Source organism: Pristiophorus japonicus, chromosome 6, assembly GCF_044704955.1.
Source record: "Pristiophorus japonicus isolate sPriJap1 chromosome 6, sPriJap1.hap1, whole genome shotgun sequence".
NCBI lineage: Eukaryota > Metazoa > Chordata > Chondrichthyes > Pristiophoridae > Pristiophorus > Pristiophorus japonicus.
In genome coordinates this window covers 181,038,973-181,055,117 of record NC_091982.1, presented here as the reverse complement: position 1 = coordinate 181,055,117, position 16,145 = coordinate 181,038,973, and positions in this window count along the sequence as shown.

Here is a 16,145-nt window from a genome sequence, read left to right as displayed (position 1 = left end):
AACTGTGAGGAGGACCACTCTCCTTTTTGCAGCGCTTCCTTCTCCATCCAGCTCGTTGGCTACAAAGTACTGGTCTAGCTATTCAACATAGGCTTCCCAGTCCTCACCCTCCGAGAACTTCTCCAGGATGCCCACAGTTTGCTGCATCTTTGCATTGGATTCATATTCTCGTCACCAGTTATAGCATTCCTAACACAGGGAGGTTAAAGTAACAACGACCTCAGTCTTTAATAAGACACTCCAGAGTGAGGAACAGGCCTTAGGGGCCGGCTTATATACAGTGCTCCCAAGGGATGCTGGGATCCTTTGGGACTTCAGGGGATGAGCTCCCTGTTGGCGGAACATGGGAGCGCATGCTTTACAGATACACAACACAAGTCATTGTCAACATCTTCACCAAGGTGTACGAAAGCATAGGCCTTACACTAAACAGCTGTAAGACAAAGATCCTCCACCAACCTGACCCCGCCACACAGCACTGCCTCTCAGTCATCAAGATCCATGGCGCGGCCCTGGACAATTTGGACCACTTTCCATTCCTCGGGAGCCTGTTATCAGCAAGGGCAGACATTGACGACGAGGTTAAACACCGCCTTCAGTGCGCCAGCGCAGCCTTCGGCCGCCTGAGGAAGAAAGTGTTCGAAGATCAGGCCCTCAAATCTGGCACCAAGCTTATGGTGTGCAGGGCTGTAATGATACCCGCCCTCCTGTATGGCTCAGAGACGTGGACTATATACAGTGGACACCTCAAATCGCTGGAGAAATACCACCAACGAATCCTTCACAAGATCCTGCAAATCCCCTGGGAGGACGGACGCACCAACATCAGTGTTCTTGATCAAGCCAACATCCCCAGCATCGAAGCACTGACCACACTCGACCAGCTCCGTTGGGCGGGTTACATTGTCTGCACGCCGGACACAAGACTCCCAAAGCAAGCGCTCTCCTCAGAACTCCTACACGGCAGTCCTACACAGGAAGCGAACAGCAGAAACATTTCAAGGACACCCTCAAAGACTCCTTGATAAAATGCAACATCCCCACTGACACCTGGGAGTCCCTGGTCAAAGACCGCCCTATGTGGAGGAAGAGCATCCGGGAGGGCGCTGAGCACCTCGAGTTTCGTCGCCGAGAGCATGCAGAAAACAAGCGCAGGCAGTGGAAGAAGCGTGCGGCAATCCAGGCTCCCCACACACCCTTTCCTCCAACGACTGTCTGTCCCACCTGCGACAGAGATTGTAATTCCTGTATTGGACTGTTCAGTCACCTGAGAACTCACTTTTGGAATGGAAGCAAGTCTTCCTCGATTTCGAGGGACTGCCTGTGATGATGATGAATTCCTTTATTCCCGGATTGACCAAATTTTATTCTTGGTCAGCTGCAGCTTTAAGATAAGCTATTTATGCAGTGTAATTACTTTGTTGATAAGAAGTAATCTGTAGCAAGTAATGTTTTAGATATGAAAGTAGTTGGGTTATGCAAACTATTATACATATGCCATATAGAATCATACAGCACAGAAGGAAGTCAATTGGCCCGTCATGCCTGTGCCGGCTCGCTGAAAGAGCTACCAATTAGTCCCATTCCCCTGCTCTTTCCCCATAGTCCTGCAAATGTTTTTATTTTAAGGAGAGATCCAATTCCCTTTTGAAAGTTACTATTGAATCTGCTTCCACCACCCTTTCAGGCAATTGGAAAAATATGGAAAAGAAAATGCACTGTAGGAAGCAATTTCTGTGAACCAACTCACCATGAGGGTAATTTTCAACTTTGTTACCTGGGCAGTAACCTGGTCGAGCAAATCGCCTGTCTGTTGTAGAACTTACTTGGTTTTCAGTCCATTGTTTCCAGGTTCTACAATCATTCAGCAATCTGTTCCACCAGGTTGCCAAGAGGCACCAAAGTTGAAAAATACCCTGTATGTCTCAATCCCTGTAGTTTTTGTATTTAAAATCAAAGTTGCATGTAGTGGACCCCGAAATGGGGAACAACTCACACCATGTGAGAAAACTATTCTTAATTTTTCAAGGGGGAGGGTCTGGAAAGCAATGCGACAATGGAGATTGCAAAGGTGCACAGAACTATCGTTATGTACTATATTAATCCCATGTTCCTTGATTTGCATGGATAACATCAATATGTGCGGATGTACTGATTGTAAGCAACAGAATTGTGCATAAAAGGGCCATACAGTACCCAAATGGATAAGTTTGTCTATGTGTTCATAATGTATCATCTTATGTCAGCATAGATCAAAGAGAACTTAGTGGTCTATAAGGTGCATTTGAAGTGCACCGTTTATTTGAATACCATCACCACCCCAACATGAAGCAAATATCAACATAGATTGGAGATATGCATAGTGATGTTGAAGAGGAATCAGACTGAGTCACAGAGCATTATAGAAACATAGAAAATAGGTGCAGGAGTAGGCCATTCAACCCTTCGAGTCTGCACCACCATTCAATATGATCATGGCTGATCATACAACTTCAGTACCCCATTCCTGCTTTCTCTCCATATCTCTTGATCCATTTAGCCGTAAGGGCCACATCTAACTCCCTTTTGAATATATCTAACGAACTGGCCTCAACAACTTTCTGCGGTAGAGAATTCCACAGGTTCACAATTCTCTGAGTGAAGAAGTTTCTCCTCATCTCGGTCCTAAATGGCTTACCCCTTATCCTTAGACTGTGACCCCTGGTTCTGGACTTCCCAAACATCGGGAACATTCTTCCTGCATCTAACCTGTCCAATCCTGTCAGAATTTTATATGTTTCTATGAGATCCCCTCTCATTCTTCTAAATTCTAGTGAATACAGGCCCAGTCAATCCAGTCTTTCTTCATACGTCAGTCCTGCCATCCCGGGAATCAGTCTGGTGAACCTTCGCTGCACTCCCTCAATAGCAAGAATATCCTTCCTCAGATTAGGAGACCAAAACTGTACACAATATTCAAGGTGTGGCCTTACCAAGGCCCTGTACAACTGCAGTAAGACCTCCCTGCTCCTATACTCAAATCCTCTCACTGTGAAGGCCAACATGCCATTTGCCTTCTTCACTACCTGCTGTACCTGCATGCCAACTTTCAATGACTGATGTACCATGACACCCAAGTATCGTTACACCTCCCCTTTTCCTAATCTGTCACTATTCAGATAATATTCTTCCTTTCTGTTTTTGCTACTAAAGCGGATAACCTCACATTTATTTACATTAGCCCACTCACCTAACATGTCCAAGTCACCCTGCAGCCTCTTAGCATCCCCCTCACAGCTCACACTGCCACCCAGTTTAGTGTCATCTGCAAATTTAGAGATATTACATTCAATTCCTTCATCTAAATCATTAATGTATATTGTAAATAGCTGAGGTCACAGCACTGAACCTTTCGGTACCCCACTAGTCACTGCCTGCCATTCTGAAAAGGACCCGTTTATTCCTACTCTTTGCTTCCTTCCTGCCAACCAGTTCTCTATCCACGTCAATACATTATCCCCAATACCATGTGCTTTAATTTTGCACACCAATCTTTTGTGTGGGACCTTGTCAAAAGCTTTTTGAAAGTCCAAATACACCACATCCACTGGTTCTCCCTTGTCCATTCTACTAGTTACATCCTCAAAAAATTCTGGAAGATTTGTCAAGCATGATTTCCCTTTCATAAATCCATGCTGATTTGGACCGATCCTGTCACGGCTTTCCAAATGCGCTGCTATTACATCTTTAATAATTGATTCCAACATTTTCCCCATTACCGATGTTAGGCTAACCGGTCTATAATTCCTTGTTTTCTCTCTCCCTCCTTTTTTAAAAAGTGGGGTTACATAAGCTACCCTCCAATCCATAGGAACTGATCCAGAGTCTGTAGAATGTTGGAAAATTATTGAGGAAGGAATAGCAGTGGCAGTAGTTCATGAGGGCTCCACAGGTACAGGGCAGTGATCTAGTATGCTGATTGCCTCTCCTGTGTTCTATGGGGATACAGACCTTGGGGGCCACTTTCAAATGGAGGTTATTTCAGCAGCAACAGGACATTGCTGAGTCACTTGTCTTTGGCAGTGAAAGGTAGTCTGGGTAATGAGGAGGTGATCAAAACCCAGGTCTACACTGCCATCTTCCAGATAATTGAAGTCATGCAGTATAAGTCGTCTGCACTGCCGATTGCCAAGATGGCAACACCAGTGGCATCTGCAGTGGACACCACATTCTAAAGACCATGTGCACAAAAGCAGTGTCTCATAAATGTTTCACTGGTGCTAGGGAGAATTCAGTTAAGGATAGGATAAACTCTGAGAATAATTGCAGACAAACAAGGGAAAGGGATTCCAAAATTTTGTAATGCCACTGGTCTATCCTCAGTCAATTCAGTGGACATTATGCTGAGATGCCTTCCAGCAGTGACATGTGGAATAGCATGGAAACATCCATTTGTCATATGCTTTGGATTACAAAATTAGCCACTCTATGACTCCATTACAGGATCAATTCAGATGAAGAAGGCTGTCTCAGCTCTTTTGATCTTACTCATCCAGAATACCAACCCTACAATCAACCCATGAACAGGCAGACAGGACCTCATCTGAAGAATGTTATCAGTCATTGTGTGCCATCACATAGCCCTGCATGTGGAAATAGCCACCTCTTAAATCACTGACCCCATCACAATTGCAGCAAAGGAGAGATCTGCCACTAATGCCAATGCATCAAGGTTAATCACAAATACTAGTAGCAGGCCTTTGTAGTTCTCAAGCTCATTGGATGGCTATGCAGCTATCTACCAATGCTTCTGCCTCACTTAATGAAGACTTAGTCATGGGATACATGGATAACCAACAGAGAAATCATATCAAAGACATGTAAAAGGGCAAGTGTGGGAGCAAAACACAGTGAATGCATATACCACAAGCACACCAAGATATTACATCATTAAATCACCTTTAGTATATCCTGGATCTGTCATTCATTCACTGTGGGGAAAGAAAGCGTCAGTTGACCAAAAGACAAAGAAAGTCGCTGACCCCAAGATGTCCCCTGTAAATACCTGGATCGACCTTGTGGCACCATTAACAACCTTAACAAGCAAAAACTGACTTTTTTTATTCAGGGTACTCCGAACATGTAAAGTATCTAGCCATGTGTGAAAACTGAGAAAATCTACCCAATTTTGTCGACCTCGGGAACAGAAATGGCTATTTGCATTGAGACAGTCATTCTCACTTTAAACAGCTATTTAACCTTATTATTGAGAGCATGTTTTTCCCCCTGAAACTGATCAGGGTTATGATGGATTTAAAATAATAGCAAATTATCTTCAACTATTTTTATTAAATTGGAAAAAAATAACAATTTCAGTTAAATCTAAATTCCTTTGATTTTTACAAAACTTACATTAAATATTGTACATGTTGTGAGCAAACCTCAAAAGGTTAAATTTCTTCAACATTGATCATCAAACTTATTGTAAAATTCTTCGTGAAATTCCAGCATTAATTTGTGGAAGTTAAGTAAATCCCCTTTCAATCCTCAGCTACTATGGGATGTTATTTCTATGAATTATAATTTTGAAATTAATAGATGTAATTATAAAAATACAACTACAGCTTTAATACTTTTTGGAATACTCTAGAATAAATCTTTCCCAACAGAACCCACATCAAAGTGATGAATTCCCCAGGTATAACATTTGTGTTAAATTGTTCATTTGAAATGAAGTATTGTGTTGAATCATTTGTTCAAATTTACATATCACACAAAGTGAAACTGTGGTTAGTTGTATTTGCAATCAAGCTTTTCCAGGTGGCACTTTTGTCAATAAGCAGATACTAATAGGAATTATTCTGTTAAGTGTGCTTTGTAAAAATTGAATGACAAGTTATCGTCAAACCAGAGCTGCCTACTCCAAAGCAGCAGTATTATGTAATGCTTATTTGAAGATATCAGGAAAGGACGGAACTTAAAGCACTGAAGTTACCAAACCTGGAGCAACTTTTTTACTTGAATTTTTTAAACCCTTAATAACCTCACATTTCTTGCAACTTAAGAGGTTGATTTTCTGACCAGTAGGATCATTTCTGCTGCATGATTTGGATGCACATAGAATGTGCAAGAGTTTCATTTCAATAGGCAACAATGAAAATTATATGATAATGTGTTCATGTGTAAATTCCCATGCAGGATCATAAATATTCTTAGCCTGTTCATATATTATGGGCATCAATGGTGGCATTCTGGCCTTCAACTGGTCATTTCTTAAAGGTGAATAGCTCTAAATTGATAGTGAGGAAGAAAGCTGTAATCTAGGAAGATATCAATGGGCAGAACAGTGGCAAATGGAATTCAATCCGGAGAAGTGTGAGGTAATGCATTTGGGGAGGGCTAACAAGGCAAGGGAATGCACAATAAATGGTAGGATACTGAGAAATGTAGAGGAACAGCAGGACCTTGGATTGCCTGTCCACTGATCCCTGAAGGTAGCAGGACAGGTAGATTAAGATGGGTAAAAAGGCATATGGGATTTTTTTCCTTTATTAGCCAAGGCATAGAATATAGAATACAAGAGTAGGGAGGTTATGCTAGAATTTTGTAAAACACTAGTTAGGCTACAACTAGAGTACTGCATACAGTTCTGGTTACCACATTACAGGAAAGATGTTATTGCACTGGAGAGGGTACAGAGGAGATTTAGGAGGATGTTGCCAGGACTGGAGAATTTTAGCTATCAGAAAAGATTGGAGAGGCTGGGGTTGTTTTCTTTGTAACAGAGGAGACTGATGGAAGATTTAATTGAAGTGTATACAATTATGAAGGGCTTAGATAGATTGGATAGGAAGGACCTATTTCCTTTAACAGAAAGGTCAATAACCAGGGGACATAGATTTAAAATAATTGGTATTTTAGAGGGGAGTTGAGGAGAATTCTTTTCACCCAGAGGGTGACAGGGGTCTGGAACGCACTACCTGAAAGGGTAGGAGAGGCAGAAACTGTCATCACATTTAAAAAGTACTTGGATATGCACTTGAAGTGCCATAAACTACAAGGCTACCGACCAGGAGCTGGAAAGTGGGATCAGACTGGATAGCTTTTTTTCAACCGGCACAGACACGATGGGCCGAATGGACTTCATCTGTGCTGTAAATTTGAAAGTTGAATGCAGCAAAGATTAAACAGCTTATTTGCTAAATACAAGAGGAAAGTGCTGTACTCTCGTGTCTACACATTTACACTGCACATACATGAACTCAAAATAATTGCACAAATAGCAGGATGGGAACTGTTGCAAGATAATAAGCAGAATGTTAAAAGTAAAGAGCAAACAGGAAGAATAAATGTAAGAAAAACAGGGAAAAATCATAATGAACAATTTGTATTTTTGTCATTTACTTTCACTTTTAATAAGTTGTATTCAGGAGTGTCACGAAAATATGAAAGAACTACTTTCACCGAAGCATCCTGGTCTAACATCAACTTGCAAAGAATTATCAGTCATTGTAATATCTGCTTGTGTATTTATTACATCTTTCTGTTGACAAAAATTGTTTTATTTAATCAGCAAGTGTTGTTGAAATCATTAAAGGTTACTGGCTAGAAGTTACTAAAAACATCAGAGAGGTGAATTAGCATACACTGGTGAACTAAAGCATCACTGGGTTAATCTTTCTGCACTATCCACTAAATTATTGAGTTTCCTAACACAGGAAGACCTATTCTCTTTCTTTACATATGGCCACTATCTGCATTACAGAATGATTAATGGTGATGTGGTTTATCCTGTTCTGTCTGAAAGAATGCAGCATGTTGGCACCAACACAGGGAACGCGAATTGAAAAAGATAGGACTTGTTTTTCAAAGAAGTATGGAATTAATAATCAGGCAATCAAGTAATCAGGCAACATGCTACATGATTACGTTAAAAGGGAGCTGAATGCGTATCTGATTTAAGAACAGAAAGAATATATGGATATACGTGATCAAAGACAGGATAGAACACTTTGCGTGCTATTCTGTTGGGACCATAGAAATGTAATTTGTGGACTGCAATTGTCGAATAATATAGATTGTAATGTTAGACTGCTTTTTCTTCTTGTAGGTCTTGCATTGGTTACTCATCTTGCTCAGGAGATTTGTTTTTGATGGAAGAAAAAAAATTGCATGACAGTGATTTATTGATGGCTCAAATAGTCTTTTTTTGTTCCATATTTTCTTAGATTCTTATGTAGATAATACAGCAGCAGTTGTCAGCCAGATATGTGAAGTGTGCAACCATTTCAAATTAAGCAATTTACTTTAATCAGCTCAAGAAGGACTTGCAGACTGCGCCAGCCTTAGGAGCGATAGATGAGGGAAAGGAGTTTTTCCTGGAGGTGGCAGCCAGTGGGGACAGCCTGAGCTCAGTGCTGCTTCAAGAGCGGCACGGCCAGCTGGTTTACTCCTCCAGGATGCTCACAGATGTGGAGAAGGGGTACTCCAACTGTGAGAGACACCTCCTAGCCACACATTGGGCAGTGAAAAGATCCTTGATCTTCACGGGAGGGTCTCCTCTAACATTTCTGACCCACCACACACCTACTCAGATGCTCCTAGATGGGAGGATTAAGGACGGGACGGTGAGCAGCGCCCGTATTGCTCGCTGGACCCTGCTCCTCTCCCAGATGGACCTCAGAGTGGAAGGCCCCCGCGAGCCAAGGCTCACAGCCAACCTAGTCTACCCAGGGAAAGCCCACAGGTGCTCCATAGAAGGGGTATGGGAGGTGAACATTGGCCTTTGGATTGGGTTACACCCTACAGGCTGGGACATCTACGTGGACGGGTCCAGCACGGTATCTGCTGGCGAGCGACTCACTGGGTGCGGTGTCTATGACCCAAGGGCAGGTATTGCCTTGGCAATCAAGCTCTCCAACACCATGAGCGCCCAGCATGCTGAACTGTCCGCCGTAATGTATGTGGTGACCCACCCCGAGGAATTCCCTACCCCGTACACGATTTGCTCGGACAGTATGTTCACCTGCAATTCGTGTATGGAGTACCTGTCTATCTGGTCCCATCGCGGATACACGTCCGCTGACGGGCGACCCCTGGCAATCAAGCCCCTGCTGGAGAAAATCATGACAGCGGTGGGGGAAGAGGGAAAGGTCTACATACATAAGGTGAAGGCCCATTCAAAAACCGAACCCCGTGCAGAGGGAAACCACCAGGCTGACAAACTGGCCAAAGGTGCCCGCACGGGAATGTTCTGGGACCCCTATGACACTGGATGCATAGCAGCGGTCAAGAATAAGAACAGGGCAGCAGAGAGTATAGGGATAGCTTTGGCCCCGGACTTAAATACAGTTCAGGCACAGGACCCGGTCCTGAAAGCTGTCCTGAGCACACTAGCTACAGGAGAGAGAGTAGAAGGTCCATATGGCACAGCAGCCATTACCGTTAAGGAAGGCATGCTGTTTAAAGAGGGACAATGGGTCGTGCCTCAGCAGCACCAGAGGGAATTCCTAAAACTGGCCCATGAGGGTCCAGGAGCGGGACACCCCGGGCCTGAGACCAACAGGCAGGATGGTGGCCGGGACTCAGGGAGGATGTCCGCGAGTTCTGGGCGAACTGCCTGGTGTGTGCTGCGAACAACCCTGATCCCCAGAAAAGGAAGGTGTCCCGAGGACACGTCAGGAGGGTAGAGGGACCATGGCAGTCAATCCAGATTGACTACATCGGGTCCCTATCCACTGCCCAGGGAGGCTACAAATACTGCCTAGTCCTGGTCGACGTGTTCTCAAAATGGGTTGAAGCCTTCCCCTGACGAACAACCACCGCACTAAGATTCTAGTGAGGGAAGTGTTCTCCCGATGGGGACTCCCACAGTATGTGGAGTCAGACCAGAGGAGCCATTTCACCGGGCAGGTAATGCAGGCAACCCTTAAGGTGCTCGGCATTGAGGGGAAATGGCACGTTGCCCACAACCTACAGTCATCTGGTATTGTGGAGCGTTTAAATCGCACCATTAAAGAAAGGCTGCGGAAGGAGACGGGAGACTCACCCTAAAAGTGGGTGGAGGTCTTACCATTGGTCCTAATGGGGATCCGAGCCAAAGAGCACGGGGTATTCCCCATATGAGCTCATGACTGGCTGGATCATGCGGACCCCCACCCATGTCCTAGCCCCGGTGCTCACAGAAGGTCAGCTGAGAGAGGTGAACCAGGACTGGTTTGTCAGGAACCTGTTTGAACACCTCAAACAGATTCACTGGGAGGCTGATAGTAACATGGGCAGACAGCATTGGAGTAACTGATTGCTGCTAGAACCCAGCAAACACCACGATGGGAGATAGGGGACCAGGTCATGATGAGGAACTATGCTTGGGTAGGGGTTTTTGAAGCATTATATATGGGGCTATACAGCATTGTCGACAAGGCAAGCTCGATGGTCTATGTCATAAAGCTGCCCCGCCGTATTAAGTGGTTCCACATCAACCAGTGCAAGCTGTACAACCCAGGGTCAGCTAAGCACAGGGGGCAGCCGGGAGGGGTGAACCGTCCTCAGGACGGGGATCCTCCATTGGCCACCCCCGACAGTGGAGGGCCCACAGGGAATGTGGCAGGCTCAGAAACCGTTCCTATAGGGGCGGTGAATTGCACTACTGGAGGGGCTATCCCACCCATCGTTTGGGATTCGGACGTACCCCCAGTAACCGAAGCCCTGAGAAGGACCCTCCATACACCATGGCCAAATATATCGTGGTCACCGGCATCTGAGCCTCAGCGATTCTACCCTAGGAGAAGGGCAGCCCGACAGGAAAGGCCAAAGGTCAGATGTATAGAGGTCGCTCAGAGTAGGGACCCCCAGCCAGCCGCCTCCAGCAGTGAGGGACTCACAGGAGCAGTAGTAATGAGCTGTCCCAGAGACAAGGGTCTCCAGCTCACCGTCTGTGGGGAAACCCTAGCATCCAGGCGGCTATCAGGCCGCACAAGGCATGGGCCTGACAGGGATTAACCAGGCCACCCGAAAACGGGTGGCGGTTGTACATAGCTCTAATTTTTAGTTTAAGGCAGCTAACTGCACCGTTTTACATTTTAAGTTTAGTTTAGAATTAAAGTTAATGTTGCAGTAATGTTTAGGTGATTGTTTTGAGTTTGTCTTGTGTGTCAGCCAGCCTGAGAGCAGTTCGCAAGGGCAGGGCGGTGTGTTCTGTGTGTTTTTACAGGAGTGGAAAAGAGGGAAGGAACCAAGATGAGAAGGATCCTGTGTCCCACAAGGGACGGTGGCCAGGGTGGCTGGGGTCTAACTCCACCCGATACTCCAGCCAGGACGGGTTCACCTACGGGGAGGCTTTCATCCCATGCCCCAGGGTACAGGTCGTTGCGGCGTGGGTTAGTGTGACTGAGGGAAAACGGGTATGCCTTACCTGTAAAGGGCAGATTCCTCTGGATAGGTGGTGATGGCTCAGAAAACTGAGCAGTGACATGGGAGACTTCACAGCCGATTGGGAACGGCTGGGGAACGATACCTACCGGACTATCACGGGGACACGGGGGGAGTGAACGTGCGTTGGGATAAGTGGTGGGAATCGGAACAAGGGATCGATGTCTGCATGTGGGGGTCAGAGAGGGTCTGTCCCGCAGGCATGTCGATCGCCTTTGCCAGAAGATGGCAAGATAACGGGGAAGGGATGGGATGGGACGCAAGTCTGCTTGCATGTGAGGTCCTATATGCCCCGGTCCCAGTTGCCGCCACTGAACTGCTAGCACGCCCCAAAAAAACCTTGCCTACAATCCCGACTGGACGTACAGTAACTGATCGGTGTCCTACCACCACCGAGGGACCAGGGAATGGGCTGGTTCTCATACCAACCGACAAGGTACTCTACCAGGGGGTACACTACACCGTAGCTTCAGTCATCCTAAACCTAACTGAGGTGCATTTACCTGGATGGTGCCCCAAGGAAACAGAACTATTATACCAAGCATTGCTACGAAACATGTTTAAAACATTTTACAAGTTAGACTTTGGTAACGTAGATAAGCAGACTTATATACATTCCACGCCAAAACCAACAAGGGTTCCGGGAGACACAGGAGGGGAACCTGGAATGACATTTTCACAGCATATAACGCGGGATCCTCTGTGGTGAATAGTCTAGATGACATGGAACTACAACTACAAATAAATACTCTAAAGAACCAGCTACGTAAAATCCTAAAAGAGGAAAACACAGTGGTGGGCTCGGAATTACATGAGGATCAGGCCATGACAGTTCATTAAAAAGAAATCATAGAAGAATTAGAAAGACACGCTAACACAGTAAATGCACTCATACGGGAGGACAGGAATGTTTCAGATTAGGCTGCACTGAATGAGGAGTGCATGCTGTATGGGGCATGGTTGCTGGGTGAGTGTCACAGCAACCTGGAGGATTTAAAACAAGGTTTAGTTCCCTCCTGGATCAGCAAAACAAGCAGCTCGCAGCCCTCCACCCGTTTAGTAATTCGCTGAGTCCGTGTCAATTCCGTCTAACTTCGGAAGCCACTCTGTCCCAGTGGACTGTGGGCGTTCCAATCACACTATCATGGGGATAGTAGTGAGGATGCTGGTCATGGGTGGGACAGCCCGACCCGCACCGGTAGACAGAGTGGAGAATATTGCGGTCATTCAAGGGGGTACTCACGTCCGTTACTCAGCGGGCCCACCTTATGTCATAAAGTGGGAGCACGTTATGACAGGTACTGACCTCTCTGGATGCCGGAGCCGGGGCACACACATAGTGCTGTGTCCCCAGCACTTGAACGCCCACTTGAGACCACAGTGCGGGTTTAAAGCCACTGGTGCACAACCTATCAACTGTACCATGGAGGTAATGACACAAGACCATGTTCCCCACAGGGAGCATACATCGGAGGTGGGACATATTGCGTCACCACCAGTGCACCCCACTACCAATACCCCACTAAGGATAAGGGGTAAGCCATTTAGGACCGAGATGCGGAGGAACTTCTTCACCCAGAGAGTGGTGAACCTGTGGAATTCTCTACCACAGAAAGTTGTTGAGGCCAATTCACTAAATATATTCAAAAAGGAGTTAGATGAGGTCCTTACTGCTAGGGGGATCAAGGGGTATGGCGAGAAAGCAGGAATGGGGTACTGAAGTTGAATGTTCAGCCATGAACTCATTGAATGGCGGTGCAGGCTAGAAGGGCCGAATGGCCTACTCCTGCACCTATTTTCTATGTTTCTATGTTTCTATGATCAACACATATGGTGTCTGGTGAGTGAAAGCAGTTTTTGCTTTAAACCTGAGGCAGAAGTTCGAGTGGCCCAAGAACGGATTGTCCCCATTCTTGAACCCTCCACTATTTACCTCACTGTAACAGAAAACTTTACCAACTTACAAAATTATGTCACACATTTCGGTTATGCAATTCCTCCTCTACCCGAACGTCTTACCTCTTTGTTGAAATCTGTGAAAGTATCGCAAAAACATTTCTACACACTAGAGCAAAAGACAACCGTAATAGAGAGCGAGATTTCAGACATCACAGTTCCACCCTGGTGGTACATTCTCAACAATATAGAAGTTCCTTCTTGGATTAAGATAGTCTCGCATCTTTTAGTGGTTTGCCAGCTTGGAATAATTCTGTATTTATGATGTTTCTAAATGTAAGGGGAGAAAATAAAAGCGCCGATCCAGACATTACCGGGTGGTGGACAAACCTCAGGAGACCAATTGATGTTGTTTAATTTTATCTTTGTTCTTCCTTCTGCAATGTGGTTGTACGTTGCCTATATGCTGGTGAATATAATGTAATTGAAATGAAATGTAACTGTGTTGAAATGCAATTGTAGTGATTGAACCCCCTCCAAGCTGGGAGGGTGTAAATGTAAAAAGTTTGTACCTCTAAAGGGAAAAGTGTGTATTTATGGTGATGTTGCATAAGTGTAATGCATATTTTGGGTATTAGTTTAGTTAATTTACGGGGAAGGTTATCTCTTGGGAGTCAGGAATTTTGCTCGCCTGGAAGATGATACCATAAGTGGTATGGTATCACAGGGGAGACTGTAGAATTTACCAGTATTTCGCAAAGATTCCTTGTACCTTTCCTCTGCAGAGGAGAAGAATCCCTTTTTGGACCTTTTAAAATGGAAGGAAAAACTTTGGGACACAATTGTGTTTAAAGGGCAGACGAGGCCTGCAGGGGATAAAAGGGGATGCATTCATGGAGACCCCCCCCCCCCCTCAGCCCCCAGTGTTCAGACTCATAGGGAAAGGAATTTAATTTGGAACTCAATGAACATTTTGGTATCTTAGGGAAAACTCTGAGGAAGATACCTAAGAGCTTTACAAGTTTAAGATCGCTAAAGGAACATGTTGGAACAGACTGCCAGAACAGAGAGTGGGACTTCACTCAGGAATTGGGTATTAGAGCTCATTCAATTTGTCTGGGAGAATGAGTCAATCGATAACTAACAAGAACTGTGAGGCATAAAAATTCGCTCCCTAGGACATAAACGCATCAAGAGCTATCAGGCTAATCACCGGAGACCATTATTGGCATGCATGTGCAAATAGGCCTATAGAAATCATGGGCCCAGCCAAACGGCCCAAGAGTTTAAACACTGGTTCAACAATGCCAACCGGTGATTTTCCACATTACCACATCATAATCAAATTACTGTTGAACGAGCCCGCCAAATTCTGACAAAGAGAGCTCAAAACTAATGAGCAGCTCCCTTGAAGCAAATAGCTGGGCCAGATTTGGCGGGAGATAAGGAAGCCTTTTGGGGTATATCTATTCCCAGTTTTGCAAGGGGAATAAAAGCAGTGGGAGGTGGGGAGTGAAGAAATGGAGTAGTGGAAAAAACAACAAGAAACCATAAAGGATCGACTGAGCACGCCGACAGCAAGAGGCCCACGAAACGGAAGGTTGTCAGCAACCAAATTGACAACCCGGGCCACCACAACCAGCGAAACGACCAACCGAAACCAACTCAGCAAAAACCGAAGAATCAACATTTATTTCCACTCTACAATCTACTTCTGAACGACCAACGGGTGAGAAATTACCTAAAAGGACTAACTAAAACTATTCCTAACCAAAGAAAGTGGGTACTTACCCCATACATCCAAAACGCGACTTACCGCATCAGCGGACTCACCCCAACTGAAGACTACGCAGTCCGAAGTCCTATCCTCCGTCCGGGGTACGGCTCGCCTAGAAGGCAAAGTGCAGGCGAACCCCGAAACCGTGATTCACCGGCAACTGTCAAAAGGGATTGGTGAGCATAGCCCCTGAACCCCAACTCTATCGGCTGCTAAAATCCATATCCCTTGATACCAATGTTCCCTGTATTTTTTCTGGTGTGCAGTCCCTTTAACGAGTTGTGCAGACCATTCAAACTTTTGTGCATGCGTGGTTTCTTGCATGGAAAAGCCGGTGAGTGGCCTGTGCGGGACCTCCAGACCGCTGCGTGGCCACTCAGTGAGAACGTTGCTTAATACCCTGACCAAATAAAATCTATTAATCTCAGTCTTGTAAATTTCAATTGACCCATAGCCATGTAAGGGGTGGTTTTCAGAGGGTCAGCTTTCCCTTCTGACCTTATATGAACGGTTTCAAATCGCTCCCACATCCTTGGTTCTAGACTCTGGAATTATGAAGGGACTGTGACAGACTTGGACAGACAATTGGTTTCAAGGTAGGAAGCAGGTATGGCTTTATTGTGTTTAAAAAGAACTAAAAGGCACACCTTTAATAACACACACAGAATAGTGATACCAATACACACTGAGGGATACAACATGTTGAATAAATTGTCAAAATACAGCCTGTGGGGAAAAGAACACAGCTTAAACTCTAAATGGGGCAAAGAGGAGAATGCAGATACATTTACACAAGTTATCCCAGCCTCCCCCTCCCAATTACCCTAACTAAGTTATAGCTCTAACAAGCTCGAGAGGCTGAATGGTCTACTGTTCGTATGTTTACTATGGTAACTGGAGGAAATTATATGCAATAACCTTTGATGCAAAGCGAACTGGTTAGGAAGGCAGACAAGGATAGGTTTGGACCCACTGTCATCCTTGTCTACAGTTGAATAGTTTGCTTACATTCAATGGGCTTGATTTTGAGTTTCGTGGCTTCATGCAGGTGGATGCCTCCGAC